Source organism: Carcharhinus amblyrhynchos, chromosome 3 (assembly GCF_965287045.1).
Source record: "Carcharhinus amblyrhynchos chromosome 3, sCarAmb.v2.hapA, whole genome shotgun sequence".
Classification (NCBI taxonomy): domain Eukaryota; kingdom Metazoa; phylum Chordata; class Chondrichthyes; order Carcharhiniformes; family Carcharhinidae; genus Carcharhinus; species Carcharhinus amblyrhynchos.
Genome location: NC_137326.1, coordinates 83985035 through 84005655, shown reverse-complemented (window position 1 = coordinate 84005655; position 20621 = coordinate 83985035). Strand labels below are relative to the sequence as shown.

At 40.8% G+C, this 20621-nt stretch overlaps 1 protein-coding gene and 1 pseudogene across 2 annotated transcripts in view; both read left to right on the top strand.

The window, feature by feature from the left end:
• Positions 1–20621, top strand: part of stag1a (STAG1 cohesin complex component a) — a 227645-nt gene that overhangs the window by 102384 nt on the left and 104640 nt on the right. The window lies entirely within an intron of this gene.
• Positions 14608–14952, top strand: LOC145341430 (large ribosomal subunit protein eL30 pseudogene; annotated as a pseudogene).

Sequence of the window (20621 nt, the reverse complement as noted above, 5' to 3'; positions counted from 1 at the left end):
TGGTTATGTCATGATTGTAGATATAATTGAAGTTCATAGAGTACATGGTGATAGTTTAGAATTGGAATCCCTGTCTTATTTTTGTTTCAGAATGAAAATATTGTGCAATGATTAATGCACCTCTTTTAGAAAATTAAAAACAATTATAAGATGCATTTAAATTGTGTTAATAACATCAGCTTTCTCAAGTGCAAATCTTGTGAGTGCCTGCAGCCACATGCAAAGTTCTCAGGATTGCCAAGCATGCATGTTGGACAGATCTGTTTCTGAGATTCTCCTGGGCCAGCAGTCTTGATGAGACCTGGAAGAAATTGTTATAGTGCAGAAAGTAACTGAAAAGCCCATTGTGTCTGTACTGGCTGTTTGAAAGAGATAGCCAAATAGTTTCACTTCCCTTTCTCCATTGCCCTGCAAAATTTCCAAGTATTTATACAATTCCCTTTTGAAAGTTGTGTTATCTGCTGTCATAACCTCGGAGCAGTGCACTGAAGATCATCATAACTTGTTGCATTAAAAAACATTCTTATGTTGCTTCTGGTTCTTCAATTATCTTAAACCTGTGTCCTCGGAATACTGATCCCCTGCCATGGAAACAAAATAAACGAGGAGAATCTATCAAAATCTCATGATTTTGAATATCCCTCAAATCTCCCCTTAACTTTTCCTTCTCTTAAGAAATAAACCCCAATTTCGCTTGCCACTTCACTTAACTTTCAACGTCTGGTATCATTTAAGTAAATCTCGTCATCCTTGTTAAGGGACTGGCATATTTTCTAAGGTATGTGAACGTAACATTCCACCTGGAACTAACCAATGCTCCATAAAGATTTATCATAACTTCCTTAGTTTTGTATTATGTTTCACTGTTATTGCAGCCAAGGATCTTTTTGAACAATTTTTTCTACCACATTCAAAGAACTATGCATGTACAAATGCAGATTCCTCTGTTGTTGCACCCCCACTTGAATATTGTACCATTTGGTTTAAAATGCCTCTCCTCATTCCTCCTACCAAAATTAATTAATTAGTTGAGACCTCTTTAAATTTCATCTGCCATTTGTCTGCCCATTTCACTGGTGTATATGACTTTGGTCAGTGCAGCTACAAAATTGTCATCTAGATGATAATGTGGAAAATTGCCTAGTATGTCTTGTCCACAAAAAGCAGGACAAATCCAGTCCAGTTACCAATTCAACAGTCTATTATCAATTATCATCAGAGTAATGGAAGATGTAATACTATCAAAATTCACTTTTTTATTCTTTAATGAGCTGTGGGCATCAGTGGCATGGCCAATATTTGTTGCCCATTCTAATTGCTCTTGAGAAGGTGGTGGTAAGCCATTGCCTTGAACCATTGAAGTTAGTCTGCATCCAAAGTGCTGACAAGAGGGAGTTCCAGGATTTTGACCTTGTGACTGCAGGAATAGTTCCAAGTCAGCTGCCCTTGTCTTTCCAGGTGTTAGGGATTGTGCATTTTGAAGGTGTAGGCGAAAGAGCCTTGGTGAATTGCCCAGTGCATATTGAATACATATTGGTGTCATTGTGGGTCAGTAGTAGAGGGAATGAATATTTAAGTTGGTAGATGGAGTGCTGATCAAGTGAATTGCTTTGTTCTGGATGGTTTGGCTTTTTGAGTATTGTTTTAGCTGCAAGCATCCACGAAAGTGGTGAGCATTCCATCACATTCATGACTGGTGTAAATGGTGGCCAGGCTTTGAGAAGGCGGGGTGAGTTTCGTGCCTCAGAATTCCCAAGGTCTGACCTACTGTTATAACCACAGTATTTATATGGTTTGCTAGTTCAGTTTATGTTCAGTGAGAATATCCAGGATGCAGATATTGGGGATTCAATGATGGTAATGTCATTGAATGTTGAGGGGGGATGGTTGGTCCTTTCTTATTGGTTGGCATTGAGTGACATAAATGTTTGCTGCCAGTGATCAGTCCAAGCCTGAATGTGGGCACAGGTCGCTTCAGTATCTGAGGAGTTGTAAATGGTACTGAACATTGTACAATCATCTCTGAACATCCCCACTTCTGGCCCAATGGTAGAAGGAAAATAATTGAAGAAACAGCTGAAAATGGTTGAGCCTAGGACATTACCCTGAGGAATTCTTGCAGTGATGACCTGAGGCTGAGATCATTGACCTCCAATATCACAACCACCTTCCTTTTGTGTTAGGTATAAACAGCTCTAACTAGTGGAGAACTTTCCCCCGATACCCACGGACTTCAATATTCTAGGGCTCCTTAATGCCACTCTAAGTCAAATGCTGCCTTGATATCAAGGACAATCATTCTCACCTCCAAACAATAATTTGCTAATTGATGTTCTGTTTGGCTGTGCTAGGGTACTCAGTTGGATGTGGAGATGCCGGCGTTGGACTGAGTTAAACAAGTAGTCTCACAAGACCAGGTTAAAGTCCAACAGGTTTATTTGGTAGAAAAGCCACTAGCTTTCAGAATGCTGCTCCTTCATCAGATGAGTGGGATTTCAGTTCACAAACAGGGCATAGAAAGACACAAACTCAATTTACAAAATAATGGTTGGAATGTGAGTCTTTCCAGGTAATCAAGTCTTAAAGGTACAGACACTGCGAGTGGAGAGAGCATTAAGCACAGGTTAAAGAGATGGGTACTGTCTCCAGCCAAGACAGTTAGTGAGATTTTGCAAGCCTCAGCACTTCACTGTATCGCAAGCCCACGGATAACTTCATGATGCCCCACTTCTCCAGCTTCCACCCTAAACACGTTAAAGAAACCATCCCCTACGGACAAGCCCTCAGCATACACAGGATCTGCTCATATGAGGAGGATCACAACAGACACCTCTGAAAGATGCCCTCATAAGAACAGGATATGGCATTTGACTCATTGATTAACAGTTCCAACACGTCACAGCAAGAAACCGCACTGACTGCCTCAGAAGATAAACACAGGACAGAGTACCCTTCATCATCCAGTACTTCCCTGGAGCTGAGAAGCTACTCATCTTCTCTGGAGCCTCCAACATATGATTGATGAAGACGAACATCTCGCCATCCCCACACCCCCACTTCTTGCCTTCAAACAACCGCATGACCTCAAACAGGCCATTGTCTGCAGCAAACTACCCAGCCTTCAGGAGAACAGTGACCATGACACCACACAACCCTGCCACAGCAACCTCTGCAAGACATTCTGGATCATCGACATGGATGCCATCATCTCAGGTGAGAACACCATCTATTAGGTACACGGCACATACTCTTGCAACTCAGCCAACGTTGTCTACCTGATACGCTGCAGGAAAGGATGTTCCAAGGCATGGTACATTGGAGACACCATGTAGACACTACGACAATGGATGAATGAACACCACTCGACAATCACCAGGCAAGACTGTTCCCTTCCTGTTGGTGAACACTTCAGTGGTCACGAGCATTCGGCTTCTGATCTTCGGGTAAGCATTTTCCAAGGCGGCCTTCACGACACATGACAACGCAGAGTCACTGAACAGATAGCCAAGTTCCACACACGAGGATGGCCTCAACCGGGATTTTGGGTTCATGTCACACTATCTGTAATCCCCACGACTTGCCTGGGCTTGCAAAATCTCACTAACTGTCCTGGCTGGAGACAATACACATCTCTTTAACCTGTGCTTAACGCTCTCGCCACTCGCATTGTCTGTACCTTTAAGACTTGATTACCTGTGAAGACGCACATTCCAACCATTATTTTGTAAATAGAGTTTTACGCCTTTCTATGCCCCGCTTGTGAACTGAAATCCCACTCCTGATGAAGGAGCAGTGTTCTGAAAGCTAGTGGCTTTTGCTACCAGGTAAACCTGTTGGACTTTAACCTGGTTTTGTGAGACCTCTTACTGCACTCAATTGGAGCCAGTAAAAAGAGGGAGATAAATAAAAGTAAAATTCTGAAAGAAGGGGTGGGAGGAGAAGATACAGAAGGTATTGGAAGGAGAAGAAAGATGAGGGGCCATGTTACAATCACATCTTGAAACAAGAGAAAGACAAACTTTTCTTCAGTTTGAGAAATCCTCTTATGGAACAGTGTTCATTTTGCTGCTACAGTGAACAAAACAGACAGAATGCACCAAATAATGTGTTCTTCTTTAGTTCTCTGCCCAAAGACAGCTCTGACCCACAGCATCATTGCTCTTACCACAGGAAAATCAAGGAAGCACCCCAGCTGGAAGAGGGATTGAACCCTGTTGACATCGATCCAATCCACACTGGTTATGTAGCTAACTAAGCCACCCCGGAGTCTCAAAGAGCCAAAATTGTGTCAATGTGCTTAGATGTATTGTTGTAATCCCAGAGCTATAAATAGCGACGGTAGAGGCTCTTAATTTTCTTTCCAACATATGGCTGACTAGAACTCTTTCCCACTCCTATGGCCTATCTTTGGCATATGTTGGCAGGATTTGCAGGTTGATAGTCGACTTGTTCAATCATGTTATGACTGCACCTTCCTTGGCTGTCAAATGCTGTAATGGCACTTGAATCCAGAGGTTCTGGCTCAGACTCAGGGAATGCCACCACTACACCACAATACCACCTGGGAATATATTAATGAACACAAAATCCGAATTTCAGTTATACTGCCAAGCAAGTGGTTACGTTGTCATTCAGATTTAGTGGTAAGTGTTTAATGCTGATACAACAAATATATTAAAATATTTTTAGTATTAAAATAGAGAGATGTAGTATTTTGTGTGAATAAATATGAATATATTGTTTTCTAAATTAGAAGTAAAGGCTAAAGTTCCAAAATGGTCATATTACTCCAGTATATCAAGAGAATGGCACTTGTGTTTGGATTACTGAACAATATCACTGTTAATTAGGCCTTTCTGTCGTTTATGCAACCTGGAAGTGGGACTGACAAGAGGAACTATTATGCAATCAAGTCTGTAATTTCATTATACATTATTTTATATCTGCCTGGAATTCATTGTGCCGTTTATAAATTTCAGAGGCAAATGTCGCATAATGTAGCGGTCTCTGGAGATAAATACTGAGTCATAAAAATGTAGAAACCTGTATGAAAGGGGATTGAAATTGATTGTACCACTGGTCATGAGTTGCGCTGTCAGGAGTAGAAGATCAGACTGTTTATTTCTGCTGTTGTATAGAATCTTGAGCTATTTTGCCAATGTTCACTCATATAATTTTGGTCAGTTAGTTAATTTGAAATATAAATACAGTTTGAGGGTCATTCCTTAATAATCCTGTTTTCCAGACTGGTTTGGAGAGAGGTAAGCTGCAATGAATACTAGTTTAGAACGGAGTTGAGGAGGAACTTCTTCACTCAAAGGGTGGTGAATCTCTGGAATTCTCTGCCCGTTGAGGTGGTGGAGGCTGCCTCGCTAAATATTTTTAAGACACGGGTTGATGGGTTTTTGATAAGCGAGGGGATTAAGGGTTATGGGGAGAGGGCGGGAATGTGGAACTGAGACACGACAGATCAGCCATGATCTTATTGAATGGCGGGGCAGGCTCGAAGGGCTGGATGGCCTACTCCTGCTCCTATTTCTTATGTTCTTATGACCTGGAAGTTAAAGGGACTGAAAACTAAACCTTTTGGTTTGATGGGAAGTAATGTTTATATGAGGACAGTATATCAAAAATCATGCAAAATAAAAGATTCATAAAAATGCATTTAAAATTATATTTCACTGGCAGAGAGTTGAGACATGTACTTGTCACATTTTCATACAGTCTTGTTTTAATGCAAGTACTGATAATTATTTTGTGTTCCACCTTCATCAAGGTGTACTCATTCACATCAGAGCGTGGTAGGGATCTGCCTGAAATGGAAGTAGAGGAAGGAACGCTCAACCTATGCGAAAGCTTTCTGGAAATGCGCCTCAAGTGTCGTAATCTGCAGAGATGCAGACCAAATGCTGGAAAACAAGATTAGGCTCTTTTTTTTTTGGGTGGCATAGTCACGAAGGGCCAAGTGGCCTTTTTCTTTGGAGTAGACCTTCTGTGATTTGGTTTCTATGGACTAAACCTATGATCCAAAGATATGCAAGTTAGGTTGATTGGCCATGCTAAATTGCCCCTTTATTGTTGGGGTCCCTAGCACGGTAAATAAGTGGGGTTATGGAGATGGGACCTCAGGGATTGTTGTCAGTGCAGACTCAATGGACCAAATGGCTTCCTGTTACACAGTGTGGATTCTATGATTCTACTGTATAGTTTTTCATTCTACAGTAGACTTTTGAGTATTAATCTGAGAAAAGAGCTCAGTAATCAGCAAGGAAATATTAAATCTTTAAAGTTATAACTTGGCATAAACAAATGTTGGACGACTTCATCAAAACCACGATCGTTCTTTTATTGCTGGGACTGAGCATGAACATTTGACTACCAGTATCACCTATTAATGTCCGAGATTGCATACAGAATGCTAGGAGTTGTATCAAGTGTCAGTATGTAGCATAGAAGCTTGAGGATGACAACTCTGAGATTGCTTACAAATAGGATTGTTGTTTTAAGGTGACTGAAGTAGCTTTTGTTGAACGGAACTCTGTGACCTTTGTGGGTATAATGGGAATCATCTCCCATAACTGAATTTATGAATAACGAACCAAGTAAATCAAATACTGTTTTTATTATGTAGAATGACCAAATTTTCTATTGTTGTTTTGGGAATTGCATTGTGATTCCATATCTTTTTCTGTGGAAATCACAAATGACACTGCTACTTTTCACAAATGATTATTCAAGAATGAACTATTATTCTAGCATGTTACTTGTATTTTTTTTACATATATGCCAGTATGTTCATATTAATCTACTATTGAAGACTCTTTACCAAATATTGTTCCTTACATCAGGGTTGATTATGAAAGTTGTGGAAAAAGAAATGAGAGGGACTTGTGTGACATTTTCCTATTTGGGATGCTTTATTTGTAGTTGCATTGTTTGATAGTAAAGTGATTTTGAAATTGTATACATCTTTCTGTGCTGGTTGGAACAGTGGCACAGTACTTTGTTTAAAGTCTTATATTCCTTTATATGCTGTGTTTTTCTTGTGGACTTCTTTTTTTACAATATATCATCATTATCTAAAAGTAGTTGTAATGGTGAAGTCAACAAAGTTCTGAACCATTTATTGTAAATTAGCCCATGCATTCATTTTGTTTTTAGATTGAATAGTCTTGCATACAATGATGTGTTGCAGTTCTGATGCTATTAATGAGAGAACTAAACTATAATGGACAACCCTGTATCTACCATTGCTTTAAAATTTGATCCACGTCCTGATTTTGTTTTCATTTGATGTATCTTAACCATTGTCAGCAGTCTGTTGAAGATAGTTAAGCACAAGTACTATTCTCTAACTTTACTCTGTTGTTTGCTTTTTACACACTTCTGCTACCTTATATTATTTGTTGGATTTGAATGCTTTGGAGAATCTTGTACAGTTTTGTCATTTCATCCAAGTTGTTCTCTGCTGAATTGAAATAACGAAATATTGCAGATGGTGGAAGTTGGAAATACTGGAAAAGTTCAGCAGGGCTGGCAGCATATCTGGAAAGAAGAACAGAGTTAACTTTTTAAGTCTGTGTGACTATTCAGATTCTTTCCAGCTCTGGAGTTGAAATAGTAATACTGTTTCTCTCACTACAGATGCTGCCAGACCTGCTGAACTTTTCCAGCATTTTCTGTTTTTATAACCAAATATTAGTTTGTTCTCAGTGTATGGTCAGAATTCTTTTCCTGAACTGCTTTTTTAAAAATTATTTGCTGTCCAGTCTCTTTGTCATTGCTTAACTTTTAAATCTTGTTTGGTCTTTATTTTACCAGCAAATTTTGATCAAGGAGAAAATAGCGAGGCATCTTGAGAATTGTTTGGTAGAGCAGATGCAGCACAGTTTCTTTAAGGGAAGTCGTGTCTGACGAATTTATTGGAGTTCTATGAGGATGTGTCTAGGGCGGTGGATAGAGGAGAGCCGGTGGATGTGGTCTTTCTTGATTTTCAGAAGGCGTTTGACAAGGTGCCTCACAAGAGGTTATTGCAGAAGGTCAGGGGGCATGGAGTTGGGGGTAGGGTGTTAGCGTGGATAGAGGATTGGCTGTCAAATAGGTGGCAGAGGGTGGGGGTCAATGGGTGCTATTCGGATTGGCAGTTGGTGACTAGTGGAGTGCCCCAGGGGTCGGTGCTGGGGCCTCAGCTATTTACCATTTATATAGATGATCTGGAGGAGGGAACCGAGTGTATGGTGTCGAAATTTGCTGATGACACCAAGATTGGTGGAATGGCGAATTGTGCGGAGGGTGTGGAGAGTCTGCAGAAGGATCTAGATAGGCTGGGCGAATGGGCCAGAAACTGGCAAATGGAAATAAATGTTGGCAAATGTGAGGTTGTCCACTTTGGTAGGAAGGACTATTACTTACGTGGCGAAAAGCTGCAGCATGTGACGGTGCAGAGGGACCTCGGGGTCCTTGTGCATGAGTCGCAAAAGCCCAACCTGCAGGTGCAGCAGGTGGTCAGGAAGGCGAATGGGATGCTGGCCTTCATAGCGAGGGGGATTGAATATAAAAGTAGGGAGGTCTTGCTGCAGCTGTATAGGGCACTGGTGAGGCCACAGCTGGAATACTGTGTGCAGTTTTGGTCGCCGCACTTACGCAAGGATATTTTGGCCTAGGAGGGAGTGCAGAGGAGGTTTACTAGGCTGATTCCGGGGTTGAGGGGGTTGAACTATGAGGAGAGGCTGAATAAACTAGGCTTGTACTCATTAGAGTTTAGAAGAATGAGGGGAGATCTCATTGAGACATATAAGATGTTGAATGGGATGGAAAGGATAGAGGTGGAGAGGCTCAGAAAGGACAGTAGGACTAGAGGGCACAGCCTCAGGATAAAGGGGGGGCGGTTTAGAACGGAGTTGAGGAAGAACTTCTTCACTCAAAGGGTGGTGAATATCTGGAATTCTCTGCCCATTGAAGTGGTGGAGGCTGCCTCGCTCAATATTTTTAAGACGCGGGTTGATGGGTTTTTGATAGACAAGGGGATTAAGGGTTATGGGGAGAGGGCGGGAATGTGGAACTGAGCCACGACAGATCAGCCATGATCTTATTGAATGGCAAGGCAGGCTCGAAGGGCTAGATGGCCTACTCCTGCTCCTATTTCTTATGTTCTATTCTGCTGCCTCAAAGCTCCAAGGACCTGGGTTCAATTCCCGGCTTGAGTCACTGTCTGTGCGGAATCTGCATGTTCTTCCTGTGTATGTGTGGGTTTCCTTCGGGTGCTCCGGTTTCCTCCCACAGCCCGAAAGATGTGTTGTTTAGGTGCAATAGCCATGCTAAGTTCTCCCTCCGTGTACCCGAACAGATGCTGGAGTGTGGCAACTTCATGCAATGTTAATGTAAGACTACTTGTGACACTAATAAATAAATTCAGGCAATTTGGCAAGGTGCAAGATTATCTTCTTTCCTCCCAGTCATGTTTCATTTAAACTAAACAAATTTCTTAAAAAGCCATTTCTCTAGTTTCTGTTCATGGAGTTTTTCCGCTAATGTTGTTCTTCACCTGTTCAGGCATCTGGCATAATTAATTCTGCTCTCCTGATCCCAGTGACCGATATATGTCCAATTGGATTACACCAGGTTGAAATGGATTATTTTTGAATTATTACTATTCTATCCAAGTCCTCAGATGTGAATACTATAAAAAAAATCAAATCCTCTCTCTTTTCCACCCATTCCTCAAACATCTATTAATCATCAGTTTGTTACTGTTGCTTTAGATGACTTGTTGCTTGATGTTTCCATGATGCATTTTTCTTTTTTCTCCATTTTGGGATTTGGCAGTGAGTAGGCATTCAGAAGACATTTCCTAAATATAGCCTTTATCCATCTGAAGAGAATTGAGCATGTGTAGTATTCTTCAACGTCTTGAAATATCGTCAAGTTAGGAGTCTATATATTAGGCACAAATGTAACTGACTTAAGCAAAAATGTCCTAAGTGGAGGCTCATGAGATTGCATGCAAGCTAATCAATTTTTATATCTGGCATTTTTGGCAATACCTCAAATCCCAGGAAGACGAGCAGTAATTCTTGCAGAGCAGTGGTAGGAATAGAACAGGAATCTGAATGTTTAGATGAAGCTGATGCAGTGACCAGTGTGCTGAATGATAATGATGTTGGATAATAAATTACTGTGAACTTAAGGTGATGCTGCGAGTTCTTAGTTTTAGATTATGAAATTGAATTTGTCTTCTCAGGAGTGAAAAAGTGAGTGGTATTGTCTTGGGAATCTGTTTCCTCTTGCTATCAAATGTTCTGAATGAATGCCATATAGGTTTGCCCCATGGGGAAACATGACGTAGTCTTTACATATGAGTGGATATTTAAGTTTCTGAAGGCCTCAGGCTGGCTGATCTTAGGGGAATACTAGATGAGAATTTTGTTTCATTTTTACTTGCAAAGTGGATTGAAGGCCTTCAAGAATTTATTTGATTTAAGTTTCTGATTACTATTTCGGTGCAAATAGCATTTTGTAGTATGAAATAGCTGATTATACATTATGAATTACATATTGCAGGTAGTTGTTTGGACATTTGAATGGACTGTTGCTGATAAATTTGTAGTGCAGTATGTGAATTTTATCTAAGTTTAGATTTACATTGTGTACTTATTTGCTGTTTGGACAGTTGAATAGACTGTTGCAGATAAGTTTATATTGCAGTCTATGATGTGATTTATATCTCATTTTAGATTTGCTTGGTGCATTTATATTTTCATTGTGTCTAGGAATGTAAAATCGTAATAATCAGAAAATATGACCTTAAAAGAACTGAGTGGTAAAAAAGTTGAAACATGATTTTGAAATTTATGATAGACAAGGATTCATTTTCTACTATATTCTGAAACTATGAATTCAATGTGATGCACTGTTACAAATGTGTGGGCATGCTCATGATAGTTTGAGATGGAGTTCAGGCATACTTCTTATTCAAAAATTAAAAGCAAATTACTTTTTGATCCTTTGGGTTAGTTTGCTGTTTTATTGCTAATTGGCTATATTTGATGTAAATATATTACGCTTTTTTCTGAAATACATAAGTTTATCCATTTTGTACAACTAGGCATGTGCAAAACATATTTTATGTTGGTGTAAATTGAGACATGTTGCCAAAGGTATTGGCAGATACAATGTGTACCAAATTTTAAACAATCTCAGCAATTTATACTCTAGGAGAAAAATGTCAAGTTGACTCATCTTGATTTTGGACAAATCAGTGGGGTGCCCAAGCACCAACGGTAAATTTTTGATATGATTTGTTATTGTCACGTGTATTGGTTGGTTGGTTGTTCGTCCATCGTCGTCGATTTGAGGCTGGATGCAGTGTGTTTGAAGATGACTGATCAGGCCAATTTGGACATGGAATGTTCTGGCACATATTGGATAGACTTGTATAGGCACTGCAGTTGTTGTACTGGTGGCTATGGACTTGTGCACCTCGCGCTTAAGTTGTGCTTCAACAATGCACCTTGCTTCGTAAGCTTGACAGCCCTTGTGGATGAGGCAGTGCCAGATGGGGCAGTTTTGTGCCAGTGTTTCCCAGGTGGTCGTGTCTATGTCAGGCGACTTCAGGGAGGCCTTGACTGTGTCTTTGTAACGTTTTTTCTGCCCTCCATGCGAGTGTCTTCCAGCAGAGAGTGCCCCAAAAGGAGCTGCTTGGGTATGCGCTCGCCTGGCATACGGATGACATGACCTGCCCACTGGGTCTGTGCTGTCATCAGCAGTGTGTGGACTGATGGTAGAATCCTCTGAGGTATTCCCAGTCACCAGTGGTGTCAAACTGTGCTGTGTGCTCGCACCCATACTGTTCAGCATGATGTTTGCTGCCATGCTGAACAATGCCTTCCAGGACAGTGTTGCTAGAATCAGCCTCAAGTTCAGAGTGGATGGGAAACTCTTCAACCCGAGAAGACTTCAGGCTATTACCAAAGTGAAGGAGACTGTTCTGAGAGACTTCCTCTTTGCCGGTGACTGCACCCTATATACTGGCTCAGAGCCACATGTATTAAAGTACAGTGAAAAGTATTGTTTCTTTGCGTGCTAGACAGGCAAGACATACCATTCATAGAGAAGAAAACGAGAGAGTGCAGAATGTGGTGTTACAGTCATAGTTACAGTGTCGGGAAAGATCAACTAATGCAAGGCAAGTCCGTTCAAAAGCCTGACAGCAGCAGGGAAGAAACTGTTCTTGAGTTGGTTAGTACGTGACCTCAGACGTTTGTATCTTTTTCCCAAATGAAGAAAGTGGAAGAGAGAATATCCAGGGTGCATGCGGTCCTTAATTATGCTGGCTGTTTTGCAGAGGCAGCAGAACTCAGAAGAGGCACAAGGCTTGAACGTGAATATGACTGGTCCCTGTGAATGAATGTATGTTTCTTGTAACAAATGTAAATGAGTCACATCGAGGATTGTTCAGCAAGTTCTTCCCAGTTGTAAAATCACACCTAACGATTGTTCTGAAGGTCTCAATTATCTCACCGGAGAGTGGGAGGTCAGGAACTCCAAATCCTGACAAGACTGAGAGCAGTTGTATATGCACAGGTCTGCATTTTTTCAACCTTATATTTTTACATTCTGCTCACCTGTGCATGAAGAAAAATGTTGTGAAGATCTGGGTCTGTGAGAGTGGGAGTGGAGCATCATTAAAGTCAAGTGTCCCAGGCAGGGGCACAGGAATGGGTTCCAAATGAAGGGTCCCAGACAGGGAACAGAGAAAAATAGTAGTCATGGTTAAGTTTAAAAAGTAGGAAAATGGTTGCACCCTGGACATTGTCTCTTCCACCTTCCTCCTTTGGGAAAAATATATAAAAGTCTGAGGTTATGTATCAACTGACTCAAGAACAGCTTCTTCCCTGCTGCTGTCAGACTTTTGAACGGATTTGCCTTGCATTAGTTGACCTTTCCCTACACCCTCACTATTACTGTAACACTACATTCTGCACTTGTCTTTATAGAGCACCATCGGCAGGGAAAGCCCTGGTAATTGAAGAGGGCTCAGGGGAAGCCCTCAAGATCCAAGAAGGCAGCCGGACATTAGTGATTCTGTGTAGCAGGCTGTCGGGGCAAAGATATTTCTCTAAAGCAGTAGTATTCTGCTTGGCGCAACCAAAGAGATGGAATCATGTTTGTAAGTTGACACTTAGATATATACCCAGAATCCAGGGAATGGAATCCTGGGAGACAAGACTGAAATCCTCTGAGGTAGGCTTCTTTTGAGGCCTCCCAAGCTGGAGTGATTGTGGAGAGAGTTCTAAGAAGAGATCTTCAAAGGTGAAGATTCTTGTGAGAAAAAAAAGTGTGTTTCAATGTGAGTGGTTGACTTAGTGTTTCTTAATGTCTGGGTGGTTAGTTGAACAATCTGTGGACTCTGCTTTGATCGCATTTGCCATGTAGTGTGCATTGTGATATGTTCAACCATAGTTTGCCTGCTAATTCACATGTATCTCATTTTAACCCTGAATGTTAGATTGTGAAATTGTTTTACCTAACACTGAACAGTAAAGTTTTGTTTGGTTCAAAATCTGTGGGTTCTTGAGGCTTTATTCCATTAGCAAGTGCCTTGAATCTCAAACTTGTCAGCCTTAAACAAACCTTGTTACCATCTTGAGGGCCTGTTCTAGGATCATGGCACAATAGATATGTTTGGTTTTGGGTTTAGCAAGCGCAGATTGGCTGAGTACAGTTGCACTCTCTATGACGAACAACCAAAGGAACATGTTTGATTTGATCAGCCAATCGCTGAATGTACTTATGTACTTAACACCATTGAAACCTTTGGCAACATGTTAGTACAGAACTTGAATACAAGTGACTGAATATGTTATACTTGATGCAAAGTAAGACGTGGCAACAAAGTCCTGTTTGCTCATAATTCTGCAGTAACTACCCCCCCCCCCCGCCCCCCAACTCTCTCCTCCTCTAACTCATCCTTTTAAGATGCTTTTTAAACTTGCCTCTTTGATTAAACTTTTGGTCATCTGTCATGATATCTGCTTCTGTGATTTGGCATCAAATCTTGGTTCATGCTTTTGTCAAGTGCTTTAGGTGCTATCCAAATTGCAGATAATGGATAGTATTTTTCATCCTAGACATACATCTGTTGTGGTTTGGATTGTAAACTTTTAGTTTAATGATTGCAAACAGATATTTTGGGGCAGACGAGTGGACCTTTTTGTGTCAAGGAATTGTAATCAAGCCAGGTTTGATTGAAAATATGCCCTTTTAGAAGTTAGGTAGTTAATGAACATTTACTCCTGTTTTATGTATCCAAAGATTTGAAGGCAATTGGCAAATTAGTTTGATGCCTGTATTTGAATCACTGCAATATGATTGACAAAGTTTGAAAGAGGATGAGATATAACATGGGCAGAATTTACCAATTCAGGAATTGAATAATTTTCCAAAATCATAACAAATATGAATTCACCATGTATCGAACAATGGGGCGTCTTGGGTCTGCCTCGCTAGCACTGCTGCTCCTTCCGCAGCAGAGTCCAAACCCATGCTGCCCAGTTGACCACACCCACTCTTCACCTTCCCCTCCCTCAGCAAGCACAGGCAGGCAAGATGGTTGTGGCCAAGAAGACGAAAAAGTCATTGGAGTCCATCAACTCCAGACTCCAACTGGTTATGAAAAGTGGCAAATATGTGCTCGGCTACAAACAGACTTTGAAAATGATTTTTCAAGCCAAAGCCAAGTTGGTTATTCTTGCCAACAACTGCCCAGCCTTGAGGAAATCTGAGATTGAGTACTTCGCTATGTTAGCGAAAACTGGTGTGCATCACTACAGTAGCAACAACGTTGAACTAGGCACAGCTTGTGTTAAATACAACAGAGCGTGCACACTGGCTATCATTGATCCTGGCAATTCTGACATCAGGAGCAAGCCAGAGCAAATAAGTGAGAAGTAAACTCGGCAAGGACTCTGAAATACTTTACAAATAAAATTATTTTATAAAAGAAAAGAAATATTAGGGCATTCACATTTTCAAATTATACCATGGTCCTTTTTTGACAAGTAAACACTGAGTCATGTTTAATATTTACAATTGTGCAAAGTGACATTGTTTAAAAGTGTCTTGAATTGCATAGAGATGATTGCAAATAGAGTACCTGTCAATCTTACAAGCCAGGCAATTCTAAGGTTAGGTAGTAAAATTTGAGTTACTGAATTGAAAAAGATCAGAATTTGCTGAGAAACAAAAGGCAAACAAGTGCGGATGTTGGAAATTTGAAATAACTCAGAAACTGCTGGAAATATTCAATGGGTCAGACAACAAATGAAAAAGAAAAAATTTAATGTTTAATCAACTTTTGTCTAAACTGGCAAAAAATAGAGATTGGACAGATCTTAAGTAGTGGAAGGGATTGACAAAAGGAATGATCTTTGTGGTAGGATGCAAGGCAGGAGAGATTAAGCAAAACAAGAGATGACGGCACGAGCAATAGGAGATGGTAATGGAGCAAGAAATAAAAGATGGGTCTAATGGAGGTGTAAGTGGGAAAAGCAGAATCATTGCCAACAGTTGTTGTCTGAAGAAGCCAAAACCAAAGGGGAGTGCGTAGAGATCATGACTGAAATTGTTGAACTCAGCATTGAGCCCAAAGGCTGTGAAGTACCTAAGTGAAACATGGAGTCCATCAAGCTTGTATTGAGCTTCAGTGGAGCAGTGTAGGGGACTGAGAAAAGATAGGTCAGTGTGCGAGTAAGGCAGAGAATGAAAATAATAGATGATCAGAAGCCTGTGGTCACACCTGTGGAGCGACGTGATTCATTTTGGTAGGACAAACTTGAATGCGGATTACAGGGTCAATGGCAGGGTTCTGAGGAATGTGGAGGAACAGAGAGATCTTGGGGTTCATATCCACAGATCTCTGAAGGTTGCCACTTAAGTGAATAGAGCCGTGAAGAAGACTTATAGTTTGGTGCTTATTTACAGAGTTTGCGTTTAAGAGCCATGGGGTTATGCTGTAACTATACCGGACCTTGGTGAGACCACATTTGGAATATTGTCTGTAGTTCTGGTCACCTCACTATAAGAAGGATATGGAAGCATTGGAGAGAGTGTAGAGGAGACTTACTAGGATGCTGCCTGGTTTGGAGGGTAGGTCTTATAAGGAAAGGTTGAGGGAGCAGGGGCTTTTCTCTTTAGAGCGGAGGAGGATGAGAAGCAACTTAATAGTAATTTATAAGATGGTGAGGGGGATAGATAGAGTGGATGTGCAGAGAGTATTTCCTCGGGTGGATGTAGCTGTTATTAGGGGGCATAACTTTAAGGTGGGAGAGAGAGGAGGGATGTCTGAGGTAGATTCTTTACTCAGAGTGGTTGGGCTGTGGAATGCACTGCCTGCTGTGATAGTCGAGTCAGACACTTTAGGAACTTTCAAGTGGTTATTGGATAGGCACTTGGAGCACACCAGAATAAAGCTTGGTCTTGGATTTGGACATAGCTTGGCACAACATCGAGGACTGAAGGGCCTGTACTGGGCTGGAAAAAAAGTATTGGTCAAACTGCAATTAACCTTGCCAGCGGGGAGTGTTATTGTATACCAAATTACAGAAAGTACCAATATTTTTATCTGGAAGGATAGTTTGGGACTTTTTTTTACAGTAGGAGTGGTGAAAGTAAAATGGCAGGGGTTACATTTCCTGTGCTTGCATGAGAAGAAGAGGGGCTACATAAGGGGTGGACCTATTCATGGTGACAAAAATACTGTATCATTCAATGTAAGCCACCAACGACTCCACTTTTTCATTGAGTGCCCCTTTCATACCAGATTTTCCCACATTTCTCTTTGCCAACAGCAGGAGTTTTCTCCTGAACTAGGCCCAAAGCCTGTTTTTCATTATTTCTCTCCTACATTCACTTCTTCCTGAGCGCTCAGCAAAACAATCACCCGACGACTGAGTCTTCCAATCACCCATGACCCGATGCCAGCGACGGTTGTGGAGACCAATTTGCAGCCATTGGCGGCATCCAAGTCCATCCAACTCGATGTTTGCTATGATGCCCTCTTATTACCCATGGTCCTACCCGTACTCCAAGGGTACTATGGATCTCCAAATGGTTCGTGTTGATGGTCCCAATCCTTCACCTTACAATGCTTGAACAGTCCAACCTTGGTTGCCAATGATAAACTCCTAAGTACCAAGGGGTACTCCATGGCCAGGCATCAGGGAACACAGATCTTTATTCAATCTATTCACTCCACACTCCAAGCAATAGCTGCCCCCTCAGGGCAGCCAGCTCACCCCACATGGCGGGTCACACGACCCGTTCCTTAAAGGGGCTATGCCCCAATATACATAACTACTAATTCTATCCTAAATAATTGTTTCTAGATGTCCATCATTGATAAACTGATTGGTCTGTAATAGCTGGACCAGCCTTAGAACTTCTTTTGAACAAAGGCGTCGCATCTGCAATTCTCCAGTCTTCTATCACCTCCCCTGAACAGTCCCAGTGCCTTGTCAACTTAAGTAACATCTAGTCAACACTTCCTGTTTATCATTTGTGAACCCTTCTAATGACAGTGTTTTGTCATCTGGCATCATAATCTGAGTCGCAGCTACCTCCTTGGTAAAGACGGGATACAAAGCATTCATATAATGTTTCGACCATGCCCCTAGATTCCATGTATAAATTCACTTTTAAATCCCTAATATGTCTGCTGCCCCTTCACCACTTTTTTACTATTTATGCGCTTAAAGAAGACTTCGGGATTTACCCTTTATCTTGTCTGTCAGTCTTTTCTCATGATCCCTCTTCTCTTCCCTAATATGCCCCCCACTCCCCCAAATTTTCTGTATTCCTCTTGGCTCTCTGATATATTTTCTACCTGATCCTTGTCATAAACATACTTTTTCTTTCTTATCTAAATTTCTATCTCCTTTTTCATCTGGGGAGCTCTGCATTTGTTTGCCCCCCCCCCCCCCCCTTTCCCCTATAAGGGAATGTATCTTGACTGTGTCTGTTTTGAAGCTAGCCCATTGTTCAGCTACAATTCTTCTCGCCAACCTTTTGTTACAACTGAAGTGGCCCAGATCTGTTCTTGCCTCATTGAAGTTGGCTCTCTCCCAGTTAATTACTTTTACTCTGGCTTGCCTATTTTCCTTTTCTGTCATCATCCTATATCTGATAATATGTGATCTCTATCTTCTAAATGCTCACCCACTGACACTTGATCTACTTGGCCCACCTCTTTTTCAAGAACCAGGTCCAACAATGCACTTTTTTATTAGACTGGAAAGATTGATTTCACAGGTCGGCGCAACATTGAGGGCCGAAGGGCCTGTACTGCGTTGTAATGTTCTGTGTTCTAAAATTCTCCTGAACATAACTTTGCCCCTCTCGACCCATTACAGTACCGCTGTTTCAGTCTGCTTTCGGTTAATTAATGTTCCCATTATAACTATATAACGTTCGCATCTTTCTGCAATTTCCCTGCCGATTTGTTCTGCTGTATCCTTCTCACCAGTTGGTGGTCCAAATGTAAAGAACGGGAAAATAGAATGTTTCATGTACCCTAAAACCATTGGTAATGGTGACATTTTGGGATATAGCTAGAGCAGGAAAAGAAAACAAAGACTTATACTATATTGTACTTTTTCAGGACCACTGGGTGCCTTGAGGCAAATATACAAAGAAGTTTAAAACTTACAAGTTTATTTATTAGTGTTCCAAGTAGGCTTACATTAACACTGCAATGAAGTTACTGTGAAAATCATCTAGTTTCCACACTGCAGCACCTGTTTAGCTACATTGAGGGGGGAATTTAGCATGGTCAATGCATCTAAACAGCACGTGTTTCAGACTGTGGGAGGAAATCCATGCAGACATGGGGGAGAATATGCAGATTCCGCACAGACAGCGACCCAAGCCAACAATTGAACCTAGGTTCCTGACACTGTAAGGCACCAGTATTAACCACTGTGCTATTATGCGCATTGTGCTTGTAAGCATCTAGGAAAGAAATCACTTGGTTAATACCTGAAATTTTAACATTAGTTTTTAAAGCTAAAACCCTCTAGAAACTTTCACTTCTGAGGTAAAAGGTTGTTTGAGTGTAATTGATCTATTGTGAACATCTCTATTTGCATTTTTCAGTTATTGAACTTTACTGTTTCGATTCCATTATAAAATATATTGTTTTAGCTTATGAACTCTGGTATCAATATTTATTGATTGTGTTTATTCGCATAGTGCAGTACTATATTTAATTCATAGGTCATTGCAAGTAGGATGATCGTTGATCTTTAGGTTACACGAATGACGGGTGTAAGGTTCAGTTATGAATGCTGCTGTGAACTTGGTGAGTGAGACAACAGTTCTGCAAGAAAGCCAAAATAGAAACTGAATTAATAAATCTAAAATTAGCCACAATGAAGTGTACATTCTGGCTGCACGTGTATGAAAATTGCATAAATTGTTCTTGTGTTGTTTGGAGAAGGATTGTGGTTTATGGCCTTAGAATCATTGAATGAAGGAACGATGCAGCACAGGAGATCGTTATTTGGTAAAACTAGATGAGGGAAGTGGTTATGGTGGCAATTTGGGATAGAGCTGGTGAAAGGATGGAATTGCATTGTGCATTTTAGAATAACTTATTTGTTACCTAAAGAAAAGCAGAACTCTAAGTCCTAAGTAAAATAGGAAGTTTCTTTTTAAGATTCTTGTGCAATTGTGATGAAAATGAATGTGAAATTCAACACATCTAAGAAATCTTGTCGGAAACTTTATCCAATTGATCGATGAAATCTATTCTGATTTAAACTAATTAGCATGGAGTCATTGTTCCTCAGAAGACTGTTTGGTCCATCATGTTTGCATGGCGCTAACACTACATTGTGATTCAAGTTTCACTTTTCAGCATCATTCCTGTACCTTAGGTTTCTGTTCAAATAACATATAGGTTTGAAATGCAGATTTGATATGTATTAAAATTGACTCTTGGTAGCTGCATGAAGTAGTGTGTATTACAGATATTCATATAATCATGGGAGGTAACACAACCAGTCGCTAGTGTGGGGAAATTGCCAGAATGAAGAAGCAGCCATGTTGTGAACACCACCCTGTAAATAAAAAACTTATTTTTAACTATCTGTGTTTCCTCGTGTCAATTCTCCCAACATACGACATAAAAACTTCTAGGAGAGTACAGTTTCAGTCGTGTTAGTTCTGAGGTCTTCCCTCGTAATACCATCTCCATCATTTCTGAGAGTATTGGATCACTCTAAGTGTACTTTCTCAGTTGTCCAGAAGTGACGGTGTATGGTCTATCTGCCAAAAGGGACAGACTTGATGGTCCAAAGGGCCTGTTCTAATGTGTTGTACTGTTATTTGTTCTTTGTGGGTTCTTTTGAAAAACATTTATTCTTAGTAACAGTCAGTGCTCATTCAAAGTTGTTATAATGAAATCCACTTCATCAGAAAAAACTATCGAGAGTTGAGACATCTTTAGTAGGTTTGGAATTCCTGAATGATTGATGAGCAACAATGGACCCTCAAGTTCTCTCCCAAGAACTTTTTACATGGTAAAACCAGGCAGAAAGGAACTGTCTGTAGCTCCCTTCCCCTTT